Source organism: Apis florea, unplaced genomic scaffold, assembly GCF_048593485.1.
Source record: "Apis florea isolate Af1SG1 unplaced genomic scaffold, ASM4859348v1 contig_3585_pilon, whole genome shotgun sequence".
NCBI lineage: Eukaryota > Metazoa > Arthropoda > Insecta > Hymenoptera > Apidae > Apis > Apis florea.
Genome location: NW_028256788.1, coordinates 495751 through 519212, shown reverse-complemented (window position 1 = coordinate 519212; position 23462 = coordinate 495751). Strand labels below are relative to the sequence as shown.

The 23462-nt window shown below is 42.4% G+C and overlaps 2 protein-coding genes across 4 annotated transcripts in view; one reads left to right on the top strand and one right to left on the bottom strand.

The window, feature by feature from the left end:
- LOC147656593 (uncharacterized) overlaps positions 1-23462 on the top strand; it is a 251152-nt gene that overhangs the window by 109694 nt on the left and 117996 nt on the right. The window lies entirely within an intron of this gene.
- LOC147656594 (uncharacterized) overlaps positions 1-23462 on the bottom strand; it is a 164179-nt gene that overhangs the window by 90394 nt on the left and 50323 nt on the right. The window contains exon 1 of one of the 2 annotated variants that reach the window (XM_086914085.1): positions 3731-3807. The exons of the other annotated variant lie outside the window; for it this stretch is intronic. The gene's annotated coding sequence lies outside the window, so the exon portion shown is untranslated. Of the gene's footprint in view, positions 1-3730; positions 3808-23462 lie in introns of those variants that run through there. 2 annotated transcript variants of the gene reach the window in all.

Sequence of the window (23462 nt, the reverse complement as noted above, 5' to 3'; positions counted from 1 at the left end):
AAGATATCAGATGAAAGAAAAGAAAAAAAGAAGCGATTCATCCTTCTCATCGATCTTCTCTCTCCTGCAAAGCACGATTCATTTCCAACTTTGATTCCTCGTAACACGATTTCATGCCCGTTTCACGAGTTCGCGATCGAGCGGCAGCTGGTCACGTTCCTCCGATTAATCTCTATTTTCATGCATTCTCGCGAAATCGGGTAAGCCTCTTACACACACACACACACACACACACACGTGCACGCATACGTAACCAGGAAAAATGGTGCACGGCTCGAATCAAATTCTACGATAATGAGCGCAATTACGAGTTAATCTGACTGGCTCGGTATCAAGTGATCAGCCAACATTAACTGACGACTTTCGCTCGTGTCCGACCGGTTCCCTTTGATTTTCGTCCGCTTGATCGCTTCTGAAAAATAATGCCTGCGGTGAGGCATGAATCTTCCGAGCCGCCGATTTGGCGACTCACGAACGAAAGTCGGGCGTATCCTCCTCTTCGCTCTTCTTAGGGATCGAGAAATCGCAAGAAATCGTTGAATGATTCTTTTTTTCTTTTTTTTTTGCCGATTAATTTCCCGGTTGAAGTAGGTTTATTCTTTAAACATCGCCGAATTTGGAAGCTCCTCGTTCTCTTTCCATAAAATCGAGTTAATACGCGATCTCTTGTTCCAAGATTTCACTTCTCTCTCTATTTGACTTCGTTTCGAAGTGTGATTGCGATTAGTCAAATCGAGTTGCTTTTTGCTCTTTTCAATTTTGAAACTCTGATACTTTCAAATTCGAAAGAAATGTAAATTACGCGAAATTGTATAAAACTTATATATAGTATCGATTTTATAATTTAAATTTTATATTAATTTTAAGAATATTATAAGTCGAATACGCTTTCGATTCTCTCGATTGTTATTTCCAATATTAAATCTACGAAATTTCTTCAAAGAACAAAAAAAAAAAAAAGAAAACGATACCACACGCGAAGCATCCACTTTTTCTAAGAAAAAAAAAAAAAAAAAAGTAAAAGGAAAACGACTCTCTCCGACCGAGCCGTACCATTTTCTATCTGTCGAAACGAAACTCGAGGATCGATCAACCGCCAGTCGATAGCATCGAAAGACAGACTGCCACGGGGACTTACTCTCGGCCATCCATAACACGGTTGGGTATACGCGTTTTAAATAAAGAGTATAAACGAGAAAGTGCAGCGTTGGCATGGCCGCTCGAAGGACACCGTGGACACCGTTAATTTCCGACCGATTCGTTATGCGAAACGTCTCGAGACTCGCGACACCAGTAATCGTGCTCGTCGTCGTGATCGTGGTCGAGCTCTGGCACCGGGTGACGCCAGATAAGCCACGGATGCAAATAGAGATTTCCAGCTGGGAGAGATGGATGATGGCGACCGGTGATAAATGGCCCCCGCGATATTCGTCCGTCGGATTTCTTTACAGCGGCGCGTTTCATGCTCGCCACCTACTAGATTTTTCTCCTTTTTTCTCGAGCTCCCTCGTCGCGGGGGTCAAAGAGGGAAGGACGTTCGTTCGCTCGTATTTTCCACAGGGATATCCTCGTTAAATATTTAGAATCGTCCTTTCGTCGAATCTTATCTTTAATTTCCATCTCTTCCAATCCTTTTTCAAATCCTTTCTCCGGAATCATTCGAAGGAAATTTCGAAATATCGAATTGCAAATCGATCGAAAGCATCGTCCATTTGGAAATAAGTCGGTGATGCAGCCGACGTCAGAGGCGAAAAAGAGGAGAAGAAAAAGTGGGGCTGTGAGTGGTGAAAAAAAGTGGTCATCGATTGCGTGTCGTTTATCGTTGGTTGCGTAATCGTTTCACGTACTCGGTTTCGATCGCGAGTTAAATCGATCTCGCGCAGCCAGGAATTAATTCAGGAATTAAGAGCGCAACGGGGCCCCGGGTCGTATAAATTATCGTCGAAATTGCGCCAGATGGTAGTGGGCCGCGAGTTTCTGCCTCGTCAAATCAGCGGCCGGAAAATCATATCTCGGTGCGAAATTTAAAAATGATCGAGCCCCCCTCGCGCCCGAATTAAGGCTGCCCTATGATTTTTCGAGAGATTATGCCCGCTCGGATTTCCGCCGTTTTTGCACCGATGTGTCTTCATTTACGAGGGTATAATGGCCGCAATTTGCCGCGTGCGCTTTAATTCATGGTATCCCCTTGATTCATGAATCGTGCATCAGTCAAAAATTCTTGACGTGCTCGTTGGAACCGCGCCTGCAACGATACCCTTAATTTTGGTATTCGAATCAACCGTTGCTCGAGGGAGAATTGGAAACTCGAAGTGTTATTCGTGATTTGGAAAGATTGCTGGAATGATAAATCTAATTTTTTCACAACAAATTGCGCGAACGAAAGTTGAAGATTGTTCTATTTCGAAGCTTTTATAATTAATTTATACAATGGTCTACTCTTAATAGTATAAAATTAATAATATTCCATCGAACGAATTAATTATAATTTTATTATTTTGCAAAATTGGAAAATATCTTGTTCCAATACAAAAAAAAAAAATTCCACGAGTAAAAAAAAAAAGAGGGCGAAATTATTCGATGGAGGTTAAATTTCTTCTCCGTGAAAATACACTTATTACCCGTGAAGAATTTAAATTTTTGAGCGCGCGGTTATAAACTCCCGTATAAAATCGTGGAGGAACATGGGCGAAAAGGTATGCAGCCCTAATTGCAACCGTGTTTTAGTTAATTGCGACCCAAGGCTTAATTGCAACAATTAGGCTCGATTACCTCGTTGATTGCACCTGATCCGACTTAACGGTGACCGGAGAGCAGGTTAACCGAGCTAGTTAATCCTTTCTAAAAGAATCAAGGTTAGCGGAGCTTCCGGTTTTTGTCGTCTCCATCCAATCACCGTGAAAATCCTCGTTTTTTTTTTTTTTTTTCAACCTTGTCCGATCTAGGCCCATTCTCACGGAATTCTTTGAGAACTTGGCAAGAGATACTGTTAGACACGCGACATAAGTACTTCTCAACTGTGGAAGAAAACTGTCGGGGGCTAACTGTTGACCGGCAATTTAGACGAGATTCTTTTCGATGAAATTATTGCCGGGATAAAAAAAAAGAAGAAAAAAAAAAAAAAGAAAAGTTGCCGGTCCGTTTCGTTAAATTAATGTGGAATTTTATTGGCTCTAAGATGGCGGAAGGGTATAAATAATAAATAATAATAATTCACGATGGAGTTTCGTGTCATCCGAAATGGGAGAAATCAAATTGAGAGAAATTGAGAAGCTCAAACAAGAATCTAATCCAGAATAAAAATTTTAGAGATATTCTAGATATTCGCACACTCCTACGGATTTAGCAGAAAGGCCAGCTCTACTGTACCAAGTATAAATTTTTTTCGTAACAAGCACAAGACGAGAAAATGCTAAACTTAATTGATAAATCAAATATCACCTATTAATTCCTAGATCCCATTTTATGTTGTTGCGACGTAAAATCCAAATAAAAAAAAGTAAATCCAATCCAATTGTATCTACGATCATTACAACATTAAATAAGTAACTTGAAACTTTTTCTCCCCGATAAAATCATTGTTCCCCCCAGCATCGAGAATAGAAGTTTAAAGTTGGATTATCAATCTAGTTTAAACGCCAACGAAAAAGAAAAAAAAAAAGAAAAGAAAAACTATCGAGGCAATTCCGAGCGAACAAATGGAAGAGAGAGTAGAAGAAGAATTACTTACGTTTCACAAGCGCACTCGATGGACCGCTATCGCGACGGCAGATAAAACGTCTGGAAGGCTATCGATATCTCGCAATTGGGATCTTAACGCTATCAACGCCAACGGTGCAGCCGCTATCAATTACGTTATAGAACGTTGATGAATTTACGCGGAAAGTGTGGGCATTTGTCCGTCCGTGTAATAATTCCAATACGTGTCGGCCGTATCGAGCGGATCATCATCATCATCATCATCATCGTCGTCGTCGTCGTGTACGATAAATGATTTAAGCGATCGAGTGGACCACGTCTAACCATCACGTGTCTATCCACTGTACCACACCTCCAACGATTTATCAAACATCGAGGCGCGTAGTTCCTCCCGATCTTGATGTTGCATCACTCGAGAAATTTTTCGCGGCGAAACCACTCAAGATACGCTTAAGACAAGATAAGACTTCGAAACTTCTCGGCAACACCATTGTTTGTACATCGAAGCCTTTTATCTCCTCTTTGCAAAATGTCTGCCCTCTTTTCTTCTTCGTTACATATTTTTCTTCTCCCCTCCTCCTCCTCTTTTTTGCCCACCGATTATCGAAGTTGAGGAGTGCATTGCAATGTTGCAATCGCGTCGCGTCGCTAGGAAGATTTCTAGGTGCTGATGATTTACGAACGTGGCGCGTTACTTGTGTTTGAGAAGCGTGCTGAAACCGAGGTTATCTTTTGTGTGTGTTGCCCGTGTTTGTGTGTGTGTCGTTGGAATCTAAACGGCGGTGTCGTTTTCACGGTGTATCGAGATATCGAGAGTTTATTGGTAAGAAATTAGATAAAGAGGTGTGAAAGAAAGGGAATGAATCGAATTTATACGGGCACGTTATAAATATAGATTGCGAATAAAACTGTCTATTCAATGTTCCCTGCATCGAGATACGCGAATCATAAATTGACTTTATATAACGCACAAATTATCGAAATGTGCTCGTATCACGAAATCCAACGAGTTATATCCTCATCCTTTGGCTAGGCACGCGTAATCCAGCTGCTCTCGTTTCTACAGCATTTCGAATAATTGCCAACACGTTTTTATCCGGCGGTGCTAATTTGATAGCGAAAGATTCGAAGATCGGGTAGTCGAAAAGGAGCCGAACCCCTTCGTTGTTTCGTTAATTACGCCTGATCCCTGTACTCGTAGATAAGATCCAGCGGACGAGTTTTCAAATAAGAAGAGAATTATGGATAAACGAGTCGTGTCGAAGCGAGCAAGTGTCGCTCGAAAGGTTAATTATTTCGAGCTCAATTATTCGGAGAAAGAGATCGTTGAAAACGTTTTTAGCATATTCCTTTTCTCGTATGTACATACGTGTATGCATAATGATGTAATCTAGGAAAGCTTTAATTTCAGCTTCTCGAAAACGGGAGAATCAGCAGCTATCAAAGTTGTTTCATTGTGATGCAAGGGTTATCGGGATTGGTAATCAAGTGTCAGTCAAGAGATAGTGGCACAGGCATTCGGGGTTAACTTTAAGGTTACCCCCGGCTTATTCGGAATCGTTTGAAGGAACTAGAAAGTTTTGCAATTACCGCAACGATAACAAATATATAGATATTTCAATTTTCCATTTATTTACGCACGTATATCGATATAAATATTTATATTCAGTTATAATGAGCTTGGATATCTAACTTACTGAATGCATTACTTATATTAAAGTCATCGAAATAATAATCAAAATAATAATCGATCGTTTTGCGAAAAAATTCGATTTTCACTCGAGCTGTACAATCGAAGGTTGAAAGTTTGGATCGTCGTGCAGCTACAAATATCGAGGTGTGCTTCTCTCTGATCGGAAATCACCCACATATGCGCGCCACCGTCTGTCCCCTAATTAATAATTCAACATGGGTCAGTTTCGATCGCGATAAATAGCATTGGAGGAGTTCCAACGTCATCAGATTGATTTCCGTCCACGGGTTGTACGTTCGTACGTAGGCAGACGTAGGGATAGCGATCTGAAAAGTCGGGCAGAGGGACGAAGGACGACCGCCCCCGTGACAGGAGTTTGTCCTATCACGGGATCGACGATCATTATTCAGGGGTTCAATTAAAGGCTCGCTAGACCTCTAATTCGGCCGGCGCCCGTGAGATTATACCGATATCTTTCGTATCGATTGCTTCCAGGTGGGCCTGCTCCTCTGTACAGCGTGGCGTGTGCAGGGGCGGATCGAAGTTATTCGTTCGATGCCTTCGGTTGAATCGCAACCTGCTTACGATTATTCGTGCGTAATCGAGATCGAGCAGATTGATTAAAAAAAATGTGGATAAGATTTCCACGTGTGAGAAGGAATCTTGGTATATCGATTTTACAGTTTGGTAGATTAGCTGTCTCGTTGATTAGGAATATTAATCAAAGTGTATGGCTTGATGTATCGAGGATATTTTTATAACGCGAGGTTATTATTATCATCAAGAGAATATTCCCTTCGATGACTCGAATTGATACGACAAATAAAAAAATATAACATTCTAATCTTTACTTAAAAACTATTATGGCCTGTCAATTTCGATATTCGCGGCAATCTAAAAAATAAATAAACAAATAATCGACTTTTCTTCAAGCTCTTTGCCTCGTCTATCTATCTATCTATCAAATTTAAGAGCCGAGATGGAAGAGGGACGATCGATTTCGGAAGCGAGTTGAGCAAAAAAGCACGAAAACGGTGGACAGGTATATGGATCCCTGTCCATCACGGGAAGTTGGTCGTGGAAAAATATTAGCTGTCGGGCGCAGTGGGTCAATCCGCCCCTGACAGTGCATCAGCGCGCGCGAAGGCAAAAGAGCGTGGGCGCGTTGTATCGATCTCAGATTCTTCGACGAGCATTCGAGAGCATGATACACTGGGTGGTCCATCGAGGGCATATAACAATGAATCATATCTCGAGGAAAAGGATTTCGGTGCGACACGGAACCGGCTGCGCGCTCGCTCATCTGTCTCTACCCTTCTCTCTTTTTCTCATTCGTCTCCCCTCTCAATCTCTCTCTCTCTCTCTCTCTTTCTCTCGTTCAGCCACGGGAAGAAAGAACGAGCACAACCGGAACCACGATTTCTCCCTGCGATCGTTTTACGAGCGCGGGATAAACGAGCCGGATGAATCGAGATAACGAAGTGGGTGAAACAAAAGGATTTGAAATTCGCGCGATTTCGTTTGCGAACATTCGGGAAGATTCGTGGGAAAATAAGATTCTTGGGAACGTTTTCTTGAACGAGAATATTCCTCGTGGTTACATTGGTCGATGTTCGATCGAATCGGATATTCTTTGAAAGTTTTTAATTTTTTGGAGTTTCTTCGATTGACTTAAACTCAACGAGTGGTTTGCGAGGAAAGGAAAATTTTTTAAAAAGAAAACTTTTAATCGATAAAATACGGTACGAAGTTTTACGAGAGATCGAGAAATTTGTAAGATGAAATGTGGTCAAGCGCTTGTTCAAAATACAAAAGTTGTTCTAAATTTGAAATGTAAAAAATATATAGTAGTAGATTTGACACCAACGTAATTTCGAGAGCGAGTATCAATTTTTGTTCCGCAGTTTCGCAGCTTCATTTTAGCTCGAGTAAGTATTCGGTGTTTCTTGACTCGCGTAATTAGAAGGTGGTTTGGTTAATTGCGGGGTTCGTTCCGGGGAGTAGAATGAATGAGAGGCATTAAAAGTTCGTTTGTAACCAATTTCTATCTCAAAATAAGCAAAACTAATTTCCTTGCATTTCTTTTTTTTTTTTTTTCGTTCTCTACTTGTTTCGAAGGCCGTTTCGCTCGTCCCGCTGAAATTTGTGTAATTAATATACACGAAATTACGTGTACGCGTAAAGCACCAGCAATTATGCAAGCGTAGAAAATTAAAATCCCTTCGGAAATTTCATTGGCGAGATACAACGGCCGGCTGAAATTCCACGGGCTTGAATTCGATTTACTTGATGAATGAAAACGACTTTCGAGAGGTTCCCATACAAGGCGCGGCAATTTGCTGACAGGATTAATCGATTACCGCCTCGGAACACAACGATTGCGCCACCTGGATTACGAAAAGGCAATGGCCGAATATTCTTCGCGAGAAATCGGATCTTACTTTGAGGATCGTATTTCACGTAAGTAGTTTATTATGTTACGCGATACGAATTTCTTCAGATTATTACTTGCTAACTCCACTCTCGGATTAGATTAATATTATTCCAGGACTATCGAAATGAAAGATTGTTTCTTTCACTTCTCGCTGCGTCAATCATTATCGGCCAACTTCGAAAGCATCTTCCTACCCTTGTTGTACTTTTAACATTCTCGAGATACATACATACGTATACAGTGTGTAAAATATCTCATCCAGAATTAACTCGTCGAAAAAGTAGTAACCAGTTTAAAAATTTCGAATAAAGTTACCTTAATTACTAATTATTAAAATTCTCGAATAACGTTTATCCGTAGTTATTATAATTTCTGCCCGTTTGATACTAAAATTAAAATCGCGATTATTATTATTATTATTATTATTACGTTTCGAACGTAAATCCTTCAACTATTAAATTTCGAAAGCATCTTCCTACCTTCTTCTTGTACTTTTCTACTACTCAAGATACATAGAGTGTGTAAAATATCTCATCCAGAATTAATTCGTCAAAAAAGTAACTAATTATTTACTATTACTAATTTTCGAATAACGTTTATTAATTAACTATTACGATTGATCCGCTTCTCTCATAATTACATCGCGATTATTATTATTATTATTATTATTACGTTTCGAACGATAAATTAATCGAAGTAACATCATTCGTAATCCTTCAACTATTAAATATCGAATGCATGTTCCTACCCTTGTTTTACTTTTAATTACTCAACGTATACACGTACGTATACAGTGTGCAAAATATCTCACCCAGGATTGACTCGAAAAAGTTAGTTTAAAAATTTCGAATAAAGTTACCTTAACTAATTACTAATTATTAAAATTCTCGAATATTCGTAGCTATTACGATTCTCTGCACGTTTGTTACTAAAATTACATCGCGATTATTATTATTATTATCATTACATTTCGAACGATAAATTAATCGAAGTAACACCGTTCGTAATCCTTCAACTATTAAATTTTCCCCTTTCACGCTTCCTCGCCTATTTTCCATCGTTTCTCCCCCTTCCCCCTCCCCTCCCCCCTCCCTCCGTCGCCGGGCCACCGGAGGGAAAGCAGCCATCGACAACAATTATCAACCAACACGGAAGCACCCCCCTCGTACCCTCGCCACGAGCAACGCGCCTAATTAAATTAGGCGCTCGCTGATAGATTTCAATCAAGGCTCTCGCCGTGGCAACCGGTGGCGAGCTCGTTTAACCGTAAACGTAGAAGAAGAAGGAGGGGGGGGGGTCGGTTTCCACCCGATCTCTACACGCCCCCCTAAAATTTAACGAGCTACCAAGACCACGTCCTCCACAGCTCCCGCATGTCATCCTGTCTCCTTCCTCCTCCCGTGCAATTAATTAGCCCCATCTCGGCTTTTCTCCCCAGTTTCGTTCTGTACTCTCGACCATTCGTCGGACCATTCTTCCCCCCTCCCCCTCCCCCCTCCTAGTTGTAATTTAATCCAGGCGGGATCTCGTGGCGGTGGTTGGTGCGGGTTCGCGCGATGTTTCCGTGGGAGAAATGTAATTTTGTTTTGGCGAACGTGCACCAGACTCGTAATTTAGGAGGAAATTGCGGTCCCGGAGGTTTATTAAGTCGGGGATTCCGGTGGCGGGATTCCGCTGTTTCTGCGAAGTTTTTGTTCTTTTCAACCAGGAGGGGTTGATTCTCGACTCGCCGTTTTTTATTAATTGATTAATCCTTCGTTTTTGGAAGAAGATTGACAGATAGATCGCGTCTCGTTGATCGATCGTGATGAGAGAACGAGTAACGACGCAAATCGTTGACAATTTTAGAGAAAAATGCTGAGTATGAAAATAGAAAGTACACTTATACGATCGATATTTCGAGTTGGCATTGTTTTGAATTTTTGTAAATATTCAAGCGTTTCGTCGAGTTTCGTGCGCTTGATAAGCTTGCTCGATCTTCTTCGATTATTCGAATTAAAAAGGGCATAATATAAGCGGATAACGTAGATCTGGAAAAATGTATGACGTATTCGGATGGAATCGCTGCGCGTGATTCGATAAATGGCGGGCAACTCGGTGCAATTTCTTTGGCCGCGATTATTCAATTAAAAGGGAGAAACGTGAAAGCGGGGCGTGGACGAGTTGGAGATTAACCAATTGAACGGGATCGCGCGAAAAAGTGTAAGTCTTGCGGACGTATCTCACGAGCGATCACCTCGTTCGGATAATTTTTTACCGGGACAGGTTTAATCGCGAGCGGTGGAAAAAATTGGCGGCAGTGCCAGCCGGCTCCCAGTGTCATTACGCATTAAATTAAATTTGTTTTTGCCGCTCGATCGCCCCTTCCTTCCCCACCTTTCCACCTTTTTCTCCTTTTCTTGATGAATCGCTGTTATCCGCCGAGGGACGGCCGCATTCGACCGGGCTGCTCGATGCCCGGGCCTCGCGCCAATAACTAATTCATACGTGTTTTTATTTTCCGCCAAACGAAAATAAACTTTCGCCGAACGAAATTTACTGCACGCGCAACACTTTTGTTTCGTCACGTCACCAAGCTCTCGTCTCGTCGAGGAACGGCGAAAGCTGGTTAACGTTTACGATCACGCGTTCCAACCTTTTTTTTTCTTCTTCTTCTTCTTCTTCTTCTTCTTCTTTCAACGGGAATCATTTCCCGTGGACACCTGTGACGCCAGCGAGAACAAAAGACTCGACGATAAGATACGAAGATCCACTTTATTGCACTCGCCTCGTCAACCGTAATCTCTTAATTTCCCTTTGATATTGTGTTTCGCAATGAAACACTATGAGATTATTCTCTCGGCATGGCCGTGCTCGATTTGATAATTTGATTAATTATCGAATCACGCGATTTTTTAACGTCAATCAAAGAATAATCCAAATGTAATAAGAGTTTCCAATTTTTCCAAAGCTCGAAAAATAAAACGGATTCAATCGATGCAATTTCACGTCGTGTCGTAGTCAATTATCGGGAAGGTATTCGTTGAAAGAAAAATTCCCGTCCGACGTTAACCGGATACGAAATGAAGTTAAGTATACTCCTCTGCTAAGAAAAAAAAAAAAAGAAGAGAGAAGAAGATGCTCTCTTACTTCCTCCTCGTAATGTGCACCGTACGAAATTTCGTCGGCCGAAGAAATCTCACGGCGTGGAATTTCGTGTTGATTCTCGTTGCAACCGATCCGATAACGATCTTCAATTATCCAGAGGCGTACCAGGGGTTCCTGTTTGCTTTATCCCTCGCGTGCTCGTGCATCGAAAATGATGAAAGTTACGGTTGTGATGCAACGCAGGTAAACACGGTTGGTTCCTCGATCCCGGATAAGAAAGGTAACGGAGGAGGAGGGAAGAGAATCTGAAGAGAGAGAGAGAGAGAGAGAGATAACAAGGGAAAAGAATCTGGATAAAGGCGAAGCAGCTGGCGAAAAGGCATTTATTGCCTGTTGCACCATTTCACGGTTTCTTAATTCCCTTTTGCCGCCGTTATCCGCCAGGATCCTGTAGGATCTGCCGCCTGGACAATAATCCTTTGGACAATCCTTTGAGAAATTCACACTGTCCTAAACACTCTTGCACAATGGGGAGGGGGAGGAGTTTTACGCGAGGACCGTCGTGGAGAGGCATTAATTAGCGCGTGATAGTTCCGCCGGAAGTTGGGATTCTTCGCTAATGGAGAAGGTGAAGCTTTATCTCGGAACACCGGGTGCTAATGGAGAACTTGTTTATCGAGTGATTCGTCATAGTTGGATCGAGCTTTATTATTTATCTCGGAATCTAATCGAATCTGTCGAGAGTTGACTGCACGATTTTTTTTTTTTTTTTTTCTTTATCTTTCAATGATCGTTTTATTTTTTTTCTTTTTTTTTTTTGAAGTTAGATAGAACGATCTAGATAGAATGCGAGCAGGTTGAGTCGGATGAATTGTTATTGTTATTCAACAATTCTATCGAATATTTTGAATTCATCGGTTGAGATTAGAATTAGAGTTTTCAACAATCAAATTAACTAATTTCTTGGCTTAATTTCACTCGAGCTAAATTTTTTAACTATTCTTCTATCAAGCATACTTGACTTATGTTATTCGATCAATTATTGATTTTACACGCGTCAAATTTCAGATTCAACTTTTTCTTTTTAGTTCAAAATTTTAAGCAATCATCGATCAAACTTCCACCAAATTTCTACCCTCCTGGATTCCCATCACGTACATACAACGTATCACAAATTTCTCTTTTTCCCCCCCGATGCATCGTGTACAGGTAATGGTTTTCGATAATCACATTTTATGGCCGCGTCATAACTCTTCGCCCGTCTATTCTCTTTTATCCCCTCCCTCCGAAACACGATTGACCGATGAATAACAAACCACCATCGCGTCGACCAAAACTAAACGATCCCCCTCCCTCTGGGGTAGGCATCGTCGCACGAGCAACGAGCAGCCTGGAAATCGTCCCTCTGCCGGGGTCGGGTGAAAAAAAACCGAGGCAGTAATAGCTCGCGTGTCGTATTTAGCCCGACGACTGACGGTACGAAGAATGGACGGAAACGAGAGAGGACCAGTTTTTATCGGGGCGAGGGTGCGCGATCGATAATCTCGCTCGAGCACGACGGACCAGAACGAACGAGAATAACAAATTCCGGAGAAACGAACGAAGAAATTTGGAATTTCTTCTTCGTGGGATATAAGGGGGGATCAACGATTTTGATCGATCATTTAAAAGAATTTTCTTATATATTCGTGTATACGGAGAATTAGTTTGGTTCGTTAAATAATAATAATAAAATAATTGTCGCTAAGCATTTCGTACAATCGTTGCAATCGTTGAAATTACGATACGAAGCGAGGAAGTTTAGAAATAAGAAAGAATTGGGGAAAATTTGTTGAAAATTTTCAGATTGTTTTCCAACTATCGTGTCGAAGAAATAATACAAGGAGGAAAATAATTAGTTTGGAACTCGCTTGAATCGAAATCTCGCAAAAAAGTATTCGAGAATTGGAGAAGTTCCAAGGACCGGTTCAAACACGAGAGGGAAAGTGTAATAATAATAATAATTCAAGGTGATAACAAGCGTGATGAAACGGAACGATCAGAATCGTTCTCGATCTCGAATCAATTAACCGGGTAAATTACGCGTCGACGATCGATATCTGTCCGAGGGCGCGATATCGAGGCGATAAAATCGCCTATCTCTCCCTCTATTTTTCCGAATCCTCCGTTTTTACGAGGTCAGTTTCGGAATTGGCCGAATGGGGCGAAGAGATACATCGCCGATCACGCACTCGCCCTCGCGAAATTATCCATCCAGATGCTGTTGTTTCCAAGTTTATCGCTGCGTCATTGTTGCGGGTTATCAGAGCGGTGTCATTCCACGGATTGTCCCCGTTTCCCGCGTATACGTGTCTCGGCAAGCGGTCGTATAAATTAAAAGAACGAGCGGCGGGTCCACGCGTGAAAACGATTCGTTTTATCCTCGCCGCCACGTTATCGCGAGATGATCAAAATATTATTGTCCTTTGTACACCGTGCTCGCTTGAATTATCGCCGTGGAACAGTAAATATATGTAGATTCGAACGTGAGGATTTATTTATGGTGGACATTTCATGGACAATATCCCCCAATGGGCTGGCTTTCGTTTCCACCGCGATCGAACCCGTTACGTTACAACAATTGTTCGTCCATAACGAAACGTCGCCACTTTTTCCAATCTTTTTCTTTTTTTTTTTTTTTTTCAAACGGATGAATTTCTAATAACAAAAAAGTAATTATTGTAGTGAAGCTATATACGCTCGTATGCGAGACAGAGAGAGATTCTTACGTAATTAAGATTAATTATTACAACGAAGATATTATTACAAAATGCGCGATCGAGCGCACAACGACCGGCTCTCTTCTTTCAAGAGAGAAGAAAGCGAGAGCAGTGAAAAGGGAGGAGAGGGAAAAAAAGAAAAAGAAAGGGAATTTCGCGACCGACCCCCAATTAAAAGCAGCACGAATGCATAATCGTAATCGGTTGAACGTTTTGCACGTGCGATCCGAACGACAGTCGAGTCATTGTACGACTTTATTCCGTGGCTGCACCCTCGTGTCGTTAATTATCCTTACAACGAAGGATCGAGGTTGCACAATTTAAAAGCCCGAGGAGATAAAGAGCCATTGGTAGCTCTCCGCCGTCTCTCGCGTACACACGCCGCCGTTTTCTCCGAACGATAAAAGAGCACATCGCGTTGATTGCTGCGCCTCGAGCCGCGGCACAATGCGATTTCAATTTTATTGTGCCAGCTGCACACCGAGATAAGCGCCCGCGGCTCGGCCGTAATTCACGCGGTGTCTTTCAACCCGTGGCTTCACGCCTCGAAACTGTGTTAAATCGGCGGATTCGCGCCAACAATGTTGCGCTCCTCGAGCCGCGTTTCATAGCGCGAGAGCAACGCCGCAATCCTCCCGGATGCGTGAAGTGGACGACGCTTCGAACGAACGCCCGATTGAGACGTTGAAGAGATATTTGCGAAGAGTACGCTCGAGAAGAAGACGTGTGGTGTTATTAAGAGATGGAGGGATTGGAAATTCTCTTTAGAGTATTTCTTGATTTATGAGATTGAGTTTTTGAGATTGTTAAAAATTAACGAAATGTCGCATCGAGACATAATCAACGAATAGAAATTTTCGTTTGTTGACGAAGAAGAGAGAATCGACGAGGTATCATCATTTGTACTCATTTGTATTTCGATCTTTAGACTCTTGATGTCTTCTTTTCAACAATTCTCAAATCTTATGTCCATCTTATGTCTAATAAATTCCGTCAATGGACAAAAGTTTGACCACCATCCAATCCTGAAGAATTGCGTCCAATTCGTATTAAGACATGATCAAAATTTTTCTCGATCAACGAATGAAAATTTCCACCGTCGACGAAGAAGAAAGAACCAACAACGTACCGTTCGTTTCGATCTTCAGATCCTCGATGAAAAGATCCACCGAAATAAATTCGCTCAGTTTGACTGCCATCCAATCCCAAGCATTACGTCCAATTCATATTGAGACATAATCAAAATTTTCTCAATCACAAATTTCCACGACGAAGAAGAAAGAAGCAACAATGTATCATCGTTCGTTTCGATCTTCAGATCTTCGATGAGAAGGTGTCCACCAAAATAAATTCGATCAGTGGACAAAAGTTTGACGGCCATTCAATCCCAAGCATTGCGCCCAATTCGTGTTAAGACATGATCAAAATTTTCTCAATCAACGAATGAAAATTTCCACCGTCGATGGAGAAGAAAAAACCAAGAACGTACATTCGTTTCGATCTTCAGACGCTCGATGAGAAGATCCATCAAAATAAATTCCAAAATAAAAATGGACAAAAGTTTGACGGCCATCCAATCCCAAGCATTGCGCCCAATTCATATTGAGACATAATCAAAATTTTCTCAATCACAAATTTCCACGACGAAGAAGAAAGAAGCAACAATGTATCATCGTTCGTTTCGATCTTCAGATCTTCGATGAGAAGGTGTCCACCAAAATAAATTCGATCAGTGGACAAAAGTTTGACGGCCATCCAATCCCAAGCATTGAGTCCAATTCGTGTTAAGACATAATCAAAATTTTCTTAATCAACGAATGAAAATTTTCACTGTCGACGAAGAAGAAAAAAACTAACGTCGTTCGTTTCGATCTTCAGACGCTCGGTGAGAAGGTACTCTGTTTTCGCATGCAATTCTTTTCTCGCCGAATTGCGCGAGGAATCTCATCTCTACGAGCCAACTACCCGAAATAAATTCCGTTTGACCACGCCATCCAACCCCGAAGCGGCGCGTTGAATTCGAGGTGGTGGCGTGATCGTGATCGTTTCGTTCCGCTCTATCTGTCAGGGTCGGGGCAGGGTCCAATTTGTCCCGGAGGAACCTCTTCCTGGGAACCTCATCCGTCGTCGTTTCGCCCAACGCTCGTTGTTCACCGTCAATTATTTGTCCAACCGGGCTCGAAATTGCGGCGGCCGCCGCGAGACCCGACGACCGGCCTCCATCCGCGGTAGATGAAAGGAAGCTTAATTGCTTTTAACCGTTACACGCGCCGCGGTGCGTGCGGACATGCACGTGTCCACGGACACCACGACCACGACGTTGCTTTACGACGGATAAATTGAAGGGGGTTGCCTTTGAGGCACCTCACGTTTTTTCTTCTTCTTTTTTCTTTTTTTCTTTTTTTTTTTTTTTTTTTTTTTAGGAAAGCTTTTACGGTACATTGTGCGACGCTGCGCGCGCGTCAGAGGGGGGAGGGGCGAGTTTTTTCTCCGTGCCGACTTTTGCGGGGAGGAAGGATGGAAATTGTGTCGAAAAATGAGTAAGGTAAGAGAGAATTCTTGCGTTACGTCTTTTGTGTTACGTTCAACAAAGTCGATGAAGAGGGGAGGGGGAAGGGGGATCGAGGTGGTTTATATTTTATGAAGACGTGGCCACGAAGAGGAGAGGCACAATGGAGGAATTTGTAATGGAGATATTGGGGCGAGAAAAAAAATTATTGAGGTCGCTGCGATGCTTCTTTCTTTGCGCCTCTTTGGGAGTAAGTTTTTGGTCGATGAAGGGTTTTTTCATTTTTTTAATTTTCTCCTCCGATAGAAGGACGATGAAATTCATTCGAGTTTAAGATTTGACCGCTTTGTCGCGTCAATTTAATCGTACGATTTAATTCGTTTCGAAACGAATCTCGAAGCGCAAGAATATTTTTCGAAATTTTATAGAGGTTTGGAATATGCGTTCGAAGCAATTCTTTAGAAAAATTGGAATTTTATTAGCGTTAAATATATAATAAAATGCAGGAGGCAGAGGCGTTGAACAGAGACATGGAAAATCGTGATTGCCGTGGATTCCCGGTTGAGGGTTGAAAAAAGCCCGCATGCAATTAACGAGTAGTTAAGGCGGACACCAGATACCTTTAACAACTTTTATCGTCCCTCCGTTTTCATCGTCATTAAGGAGCATCTGTTGCTGTTGTTTGATCGTCAAGTGGTAGAGTTCAGCCCTCGACTCGAATAACCACGAACGTTGCGTGATGAGAGTGGACGATACACACGCACGCCAGTTTTACGGCGAATAAATTGCCAGAGATAGGATATTCATTGGTACAAACATTGTATAATGCAGTTATAATTGACGCGATAAAACGAGGAAGATCTTGATTGAGAGATGTTTGATTCGTTCGGAAAGTCAAAAATTTCGTAAAATTTGAAGCTAACGAGTTGAATCCTCGTTTCTTTGCATAATGAAATTTTTTTTATCGAAACTGTTATTCTTAGAATTCTTTTATACGATTTATGCGTAGAAAAAACTTGAAGTAGACACGAAAGAAAACGAGTGTCGGAATAAAACGAATAAAACGAGCACGCAGAGAGTATAAACGATATTTGATAAAATGAATATTTTTAAACGTCTCCGCTTTTAAAACAAAAATATTTTCAATAAAATTTCACAAACGAAATTTTTCCCTCTTTATTTCGACTCAATTCGGTCAATTTAAATTGTTGAAACGATGCAGAGTAGTAGAAAAATGAATCGAGAAAAATAGGAAACGGATACACAAAGGAATTTTAAAAATAATTAATCTCTCCGATTTAACATCTCCACAAATTACATCCGCGTAAAACGTTTCCGTTTTAAAAACCCGTAGAAATTCAAAGATACCGCGCTTCGAACATAAATATTCTCCGCGGTTTGCATTGTTGCATGAATTTCCCTGGAGGGACGGCTGGACTTCCGGTCGATAAATCTAGTTAAAAGCTTAGAGATCTTGTATCCTACAGGATAGATGGGGAGAAGCGGTAGAAAACGGGCGACCAGCTAGGAGGAAGTTTTTAATTCGTTGAAATTCCCTGTTTCGTTGCCACGAAACCGGGTTGCTCGAGGTTATTGTTCCGCGGATTATTGTTTTTCAAGGAAGGAAACGCTTCGTTGTAATTGTTGTTGTAAATTAAACGCGCTATCGAGCCGCGTAATTGCACTGCTTTTGTTGAAAGTGGCTTTCAGTGTAACCGGTTTTTCAGCCAATTTTTTGCCGCCTAACTTTCGAGCCTCCGCGGTTTCGTCTATTAAATGGAGGATTAAAGAAGTGCCCATCTCCGGCCCATATTATTCTTGCCAATTTTGTTGCGTGAATCGTTGGTTTTGAAAGTATCGTGAAAAACTCACGACAAACGGTACCATGAAAGTAAGTTTTTCTATTATTGTTATTCATTGTTGCTCATTTTTTTCTAGATTTCCTCGTGGAATGGAAATCATTCTACAACTGTTTCTTCTTTCTCTTCTTTTTATGAAAATATCAATGCCGTTCCGAAGAATTGGAAATCTCATCTCCTCTATGGTTTCCAGATGGTTCGCAATTCTAAAACCGTGTCTATAATTTCATAGCGAATTAATTTATTCTATTCGAAAACTGTTATTTTTGCAGATTTTGTAAATCCTTTTCTAAACATCATCCTTCGTTTCGTAAGTGTATTTCGTACAACCATCTCGATAAAGAACAAAAGAAATTTCATCGACAACAAATTTGTATCGGATCTCGCGTCAGAAGAAGAAGATTGTCGTCAGATCGAGACCGATTTTTTTCGTTCCATTAAATCCAAAGTCCTGACAGACGCGCGTGGTTCGCGACGCAGGTAGGAGGACACGTTCCATGAAACTTTATGGCGCCTCTCGAGGGCCTCGGCAGGGCTCTATTTACATAATGGCCGTCCAAACAAATGTCAGACGAACTCACGCACCCTTTCCAATTATCAGAGCCGGCCGAGACACTCGAAACCCTCTTACCCGGTCCGGGGTGGCCAGATAAGCTAAAAGCAGGGAGAAAGTGAGATAGAGGAGGCAGCCATCTCGCATGTATATTTATGACACGTGCGAGTCCATCCGCGCGAAACGCACGAGCCCGGCTCCGAAACATGCTAATGGAGTCTCGAAACGTGTCCACCTATCGATCGGGATCTCTCGACGAGGAGGAGAGGAGGGGAGGGCTCTCGTGAACCTCCGTCTTCCGGTGATTCGATTAGGTGGATGAGGTCGTTCGAATCTATTAGAATTCGAGTCGAGTTTGTTTGACGAGAACGAGTGGTCGTCGATCGGTCAGTTTTAGCGGGACGAATTCGTTCCTGGAAGGTTTAGTTCCCCGAGCGTTGAGAAAAGGGTCACACTTCTCTTCCTCTCTCTTCTTTGAATCGATTATTAACCCTTTCGCAACTTTTCCGCCACGCCAAAAATGTGTGCTTGAGAAAAATCAAGTTGTTTTAACGGTGAATTTATTGAAAAAAAATTGATGACGTGTGATATCTTCAATTGTCACATCGTCAACTTAAAACTCGATTAACAAGACACCTCTGCGCATTCGTTTGATCATTATTGTTTCTATGCACGATGCCAGCTGTTCTGTATTCTCTTATGTAGGATATTCTTATATCCTCGACTACCTTTCGCTACTTCACCAAAAATGTGCACGGTGCTCGAGAAAGATCGTCGCGTTTACGCCCGAGAAAGATACTAGATAACTCCAATCGTTCGTCATACGTACAATACGCGACAATATCTTGTGCAGAGCGATTGTAACAATAAAAAAGGGTTAAATTTCCCCCTTTCGACGAAAGGAAAAAATTCTTCCATTCTCTGCAACCTGTCCCAGAAGTTTCGCGAGCGTTCGATATCTGGCTTGGAGCAGCCACCTTTGTCCGTTTGAGGGATTACAAAGGGGCAGGTGGAGGAGGAGAAGAGAGGTCCAACGGTTGGAAACTTCTTAATTACAAAGCGTGTCCGCGCTCTATTCCCCGGACTACCGTTCACTGCCGCTCCTGGCCTCCAATAAATCGCGGCTCCGTGGCTTAATACCGTGGCAAAATCAATTTAGCCTGGGTGGCTGCTATACATATCGAAAGGCCGTTGCTGTAATTAAATTGTTACTCGGGGCGGGCCGCACGCCAATCGACATGGGCGGCCACCGAACACCCACGTACACCCCCTATGTATTTACGATCCTTTTATTTCAGGCCGCGTCCTCTATTAATAATCTCGGCCATTAATGAACCGGTGAAAGGATTCCGCGTACCTCGCTTTCCAACCGCCGCGTGGCGCGCTGGATCGCGTGGGCGCTCGACGCGTCGTCGTAGGCGCCACGGGCGACCCTCTCGTCGATATACCTTCCTCCTCCTCCTCCCTCTCTTCTTTCACCATTACGCTTTTCAGCCGAAACGTGACCGCGATTATGATTATTCCGGGTTGAAATACGGGTTGAATGGAGTGGAACGGTGGCTCGGATGGGGAGAGAAGATGGCGAGAGGGAGAGAAAGTGCGATGAGGGGTGAAGTTATTGGGAGGTTTCTTTGTTTCGTTGTGCTCGCCGATAATACGTAACTTACGTAAGTTTCGACCGATATATGATTTTAGTTCTTAGATTATGGAAGAAATTCCAATTCCGTTGTTTTCCGGAATCGAATTTCTTCACAATGGATATGCAACAATGCCCATAACTTTCATCACGTCCGAAAGACTCAACGATACTTTACAACTTTTTCCATATTAACTACCTCATCGAGATCTTTCCAAAAAAAAAAAAAAAGTACATATAGTTCCCCAATCTCTAACCTAACTTTCTCGAATCTCCTCTAAATTACATCGAACGTTTTTTCACCCGATATATAAATTATTCCTCTCGTGTCTCTCGAGCCATTTACACACGCAGCGAGATCGCTGTTCAAACGTCATCCTTTAATCATTCCACGACCCTGTTCTTCGAACTCTCGAAGCCACACGCGCGTGGAAAGGCGCCATTGGGGTAGGTCTTGGAGGAGTCTCTCAACTCCTCCCGGTCACTACGGGAGAGATGTTTTGTTAGGGCTCGGGGTATTATTTCAGAGACTCGCCACCCATAACGCGTAACAATTGCCCCTGAGGCCGTGTCTGAGGTTACAAGTAGGATTGTGTTGCAAGGAGTCTAGGAAAGGAGGTAGTAGTAGACGGTGCAGTCTCGCGTGCACCTCGGGAACAATGAACGACATACAGACGAGGAGGAAGGACGCATGTGCGTGTTGTTGAATGGCCTGGAAAACGTGGAAAGGCCATTCTTGGCGGCAACTTGGCGAGCCTCGTGTTGAATCGCGTGGAACGAACATCTTCTCGCCTTCGTTTCATCCCGTTGCTTTTTAATGGAAATATCTTCGACTCGACGGACGATGGAGCATCATTTTCTCTTGATTCTCAAATTATTAAAACATTGTATGAATGTATTGAAACATTCTTCCCGAGGAACGCGTATCTCTGAACACGTGTTTGAGTAAGATAGACGATAATTTTCGAAAAGTTTTCTTTGTTTGAAAATAAACATCGAGGAGAAATTTCGCCTCGCGAACCCCCGAAAAATATCAGTTGACGAGTTAAGTCTCGTTCTCTTCTTGAATGGTCGTGAAAAGGCGTTTTTGGTGTGTGCCTCGTGTTGAATCGCGTGGAACGAATATCTTTTTAATAGAAATATCACTTTCTCTTGATTTAAATTATTTTAAAACCATTTTAAATATTCGAAGCAGTTCAAAAGAGATACACAGATGCACGCGTATCTTTGCACACGTGTTTGAGCAAGATAGAGACGATAATTTTAGAAAAGTTTCCCTTGTTTGAAAATAAACATCGAGGAGAGATTTCGCCTCGCGAAATTCGAAACTCTGCAAAAAAAAAAAAGAAAACTATTCAAATTTCTCAAAAACGAAACGAGTGGTGACGAGTTAAATCTCTTCCGGCCACGCCCACGCCAACGAGATAATACGGGCCGCTTTTGTGGAATTTCTGGAAAAGCAGCCTCTCGAATGTCGCGCTCCCTGGGGTGAGGAGGGGACAAAGGACTGCACGTGCTGATTCACAGCGGTGACCGACTTCTCTGGCGGGGATCGCGTGTCCAGGATGCTTGATTCGTTCCGCAAAATCTGGCGGAGGAGAGAGGCCGCTGTTTAGCCGGAACGGAGATCGGTGTCCATTTAAAACCGGGCAAACTGATGATAATCCCGAGTGTCCTGGCTCCCAGAGAGAAAGAAGAATCGCGTGTCGTCGCACCTGGTGCAATTAGGTGAACATTTCGTGGAAACTCCACGCCACTCCATTTTCTTGCTTTTAAACTTTGCTAAATTGACGCGAGCAGCGAGGAGATAGCGTTAATCGACGGGATGATGCAACGGGATAAACGTTTCTCGTGACTTGTTTCTTCTCGTTTTTAGCCACGGAATTTACGACGTGCTATGCTAAGGAAAAAAAAAAAAAGGGTGATCTTATTTTTTGATATTTTTCTTTTACTTCGCAGTATTACGTTCGAATAATCTTCGTTACTTTCTCTGTTGGAAAATTTTTCCACCATTTTACTTTTACTACCTTTCATCCCCGTCCAGTCTATTTAATTATCTAAATCGAAAAATAACAATACGATTCGAGGAGCGACGATATTTCTCTTCGACAAATTATCACCATCGCAGGAAAATTCAATCCGACGAAGCAACTCTTTTCAAAGCGGGGCCGCAACGCTTTCACGCAACAACCATGGCGCACAGATCTCTCTTCCACCCCTCGTTTTCCACCCTTTTACGCGCGTCACTTCCGGCCCCTATTACGCCAGATTATTATACCAGCCGGTGTCGTTCCTTGGGATATCCTTTTTGAATAGCTGCCGCGTTTTATTGTGCCATCGAGTGAATAGCCAGCCCGCTTAAACCCCTAAATCCACGGTATTAGGTGAAACCCGTCCGGCTTTTCTCAAGGATTCGCCCTCGCAGCGTAGTAGACAGGTAGTTCCACCCTCGAGTTCGAGATCCGTATCTCGCGCCAACCATCCATTCAGAATTTTTTTACCCTCCCCTGTTCCCTTTCTCGAGGGTAAATATTTATCCTCGTTACGTTTCTCTCTCGTGGTGGAAACCATTTCGAGGGGTTTGCGCTCGTCCTCGAGGGATTTGCACGGGTTACCATTGGATCCTTCCATTTGGTAACCCGCGCCAGGTGGAAGAAACGCAAGAAACGTTTGGCTCAGAAGAAGTTGCACGAGCAGTGTATTATTTTAGGGGGAAATGGATGGTTGCTCGGGAAATAACATGGGATTTGTATCTGGGGCTAAATTTGTTGCGAATTCGAACGGTTAATTAATTTTCGTTGCTTGCGTGCTTGGCGTGATCACGGGTCGGGGATGATTGAAGTGTCTCGAGTAATTTTCTCTCGTTGATTGGAGGTGTGTGATTTATATTGTGATTTTAGTGCCCGCTCTCCTTTCGATTCTCGCAACAAATGGTGATTTTCGACGAGATCGGGAGTTTGGTGGATTCTTTGTTCGGCTGAAATTGTGAGAAAAAATTTGTACCCGTTTTATTTTTCAGTTTTGGAGAAAGTCTCGGATTGTTTAAAACGGGATATCGTGAAATGAATCGATGAAATGAATTTAGTAGAATCCTCTTAGTGAATAAATACGGACGAATAAAATTTGTTTGCCAAGCTTCGATAATTGTAATTCGTCGTGAATCGAGTATTATTCGTTTTTTACGAAAATTAATTTTTTCTTCGAACTTCCTCGGGCAAAGACAAAAAGGCCGA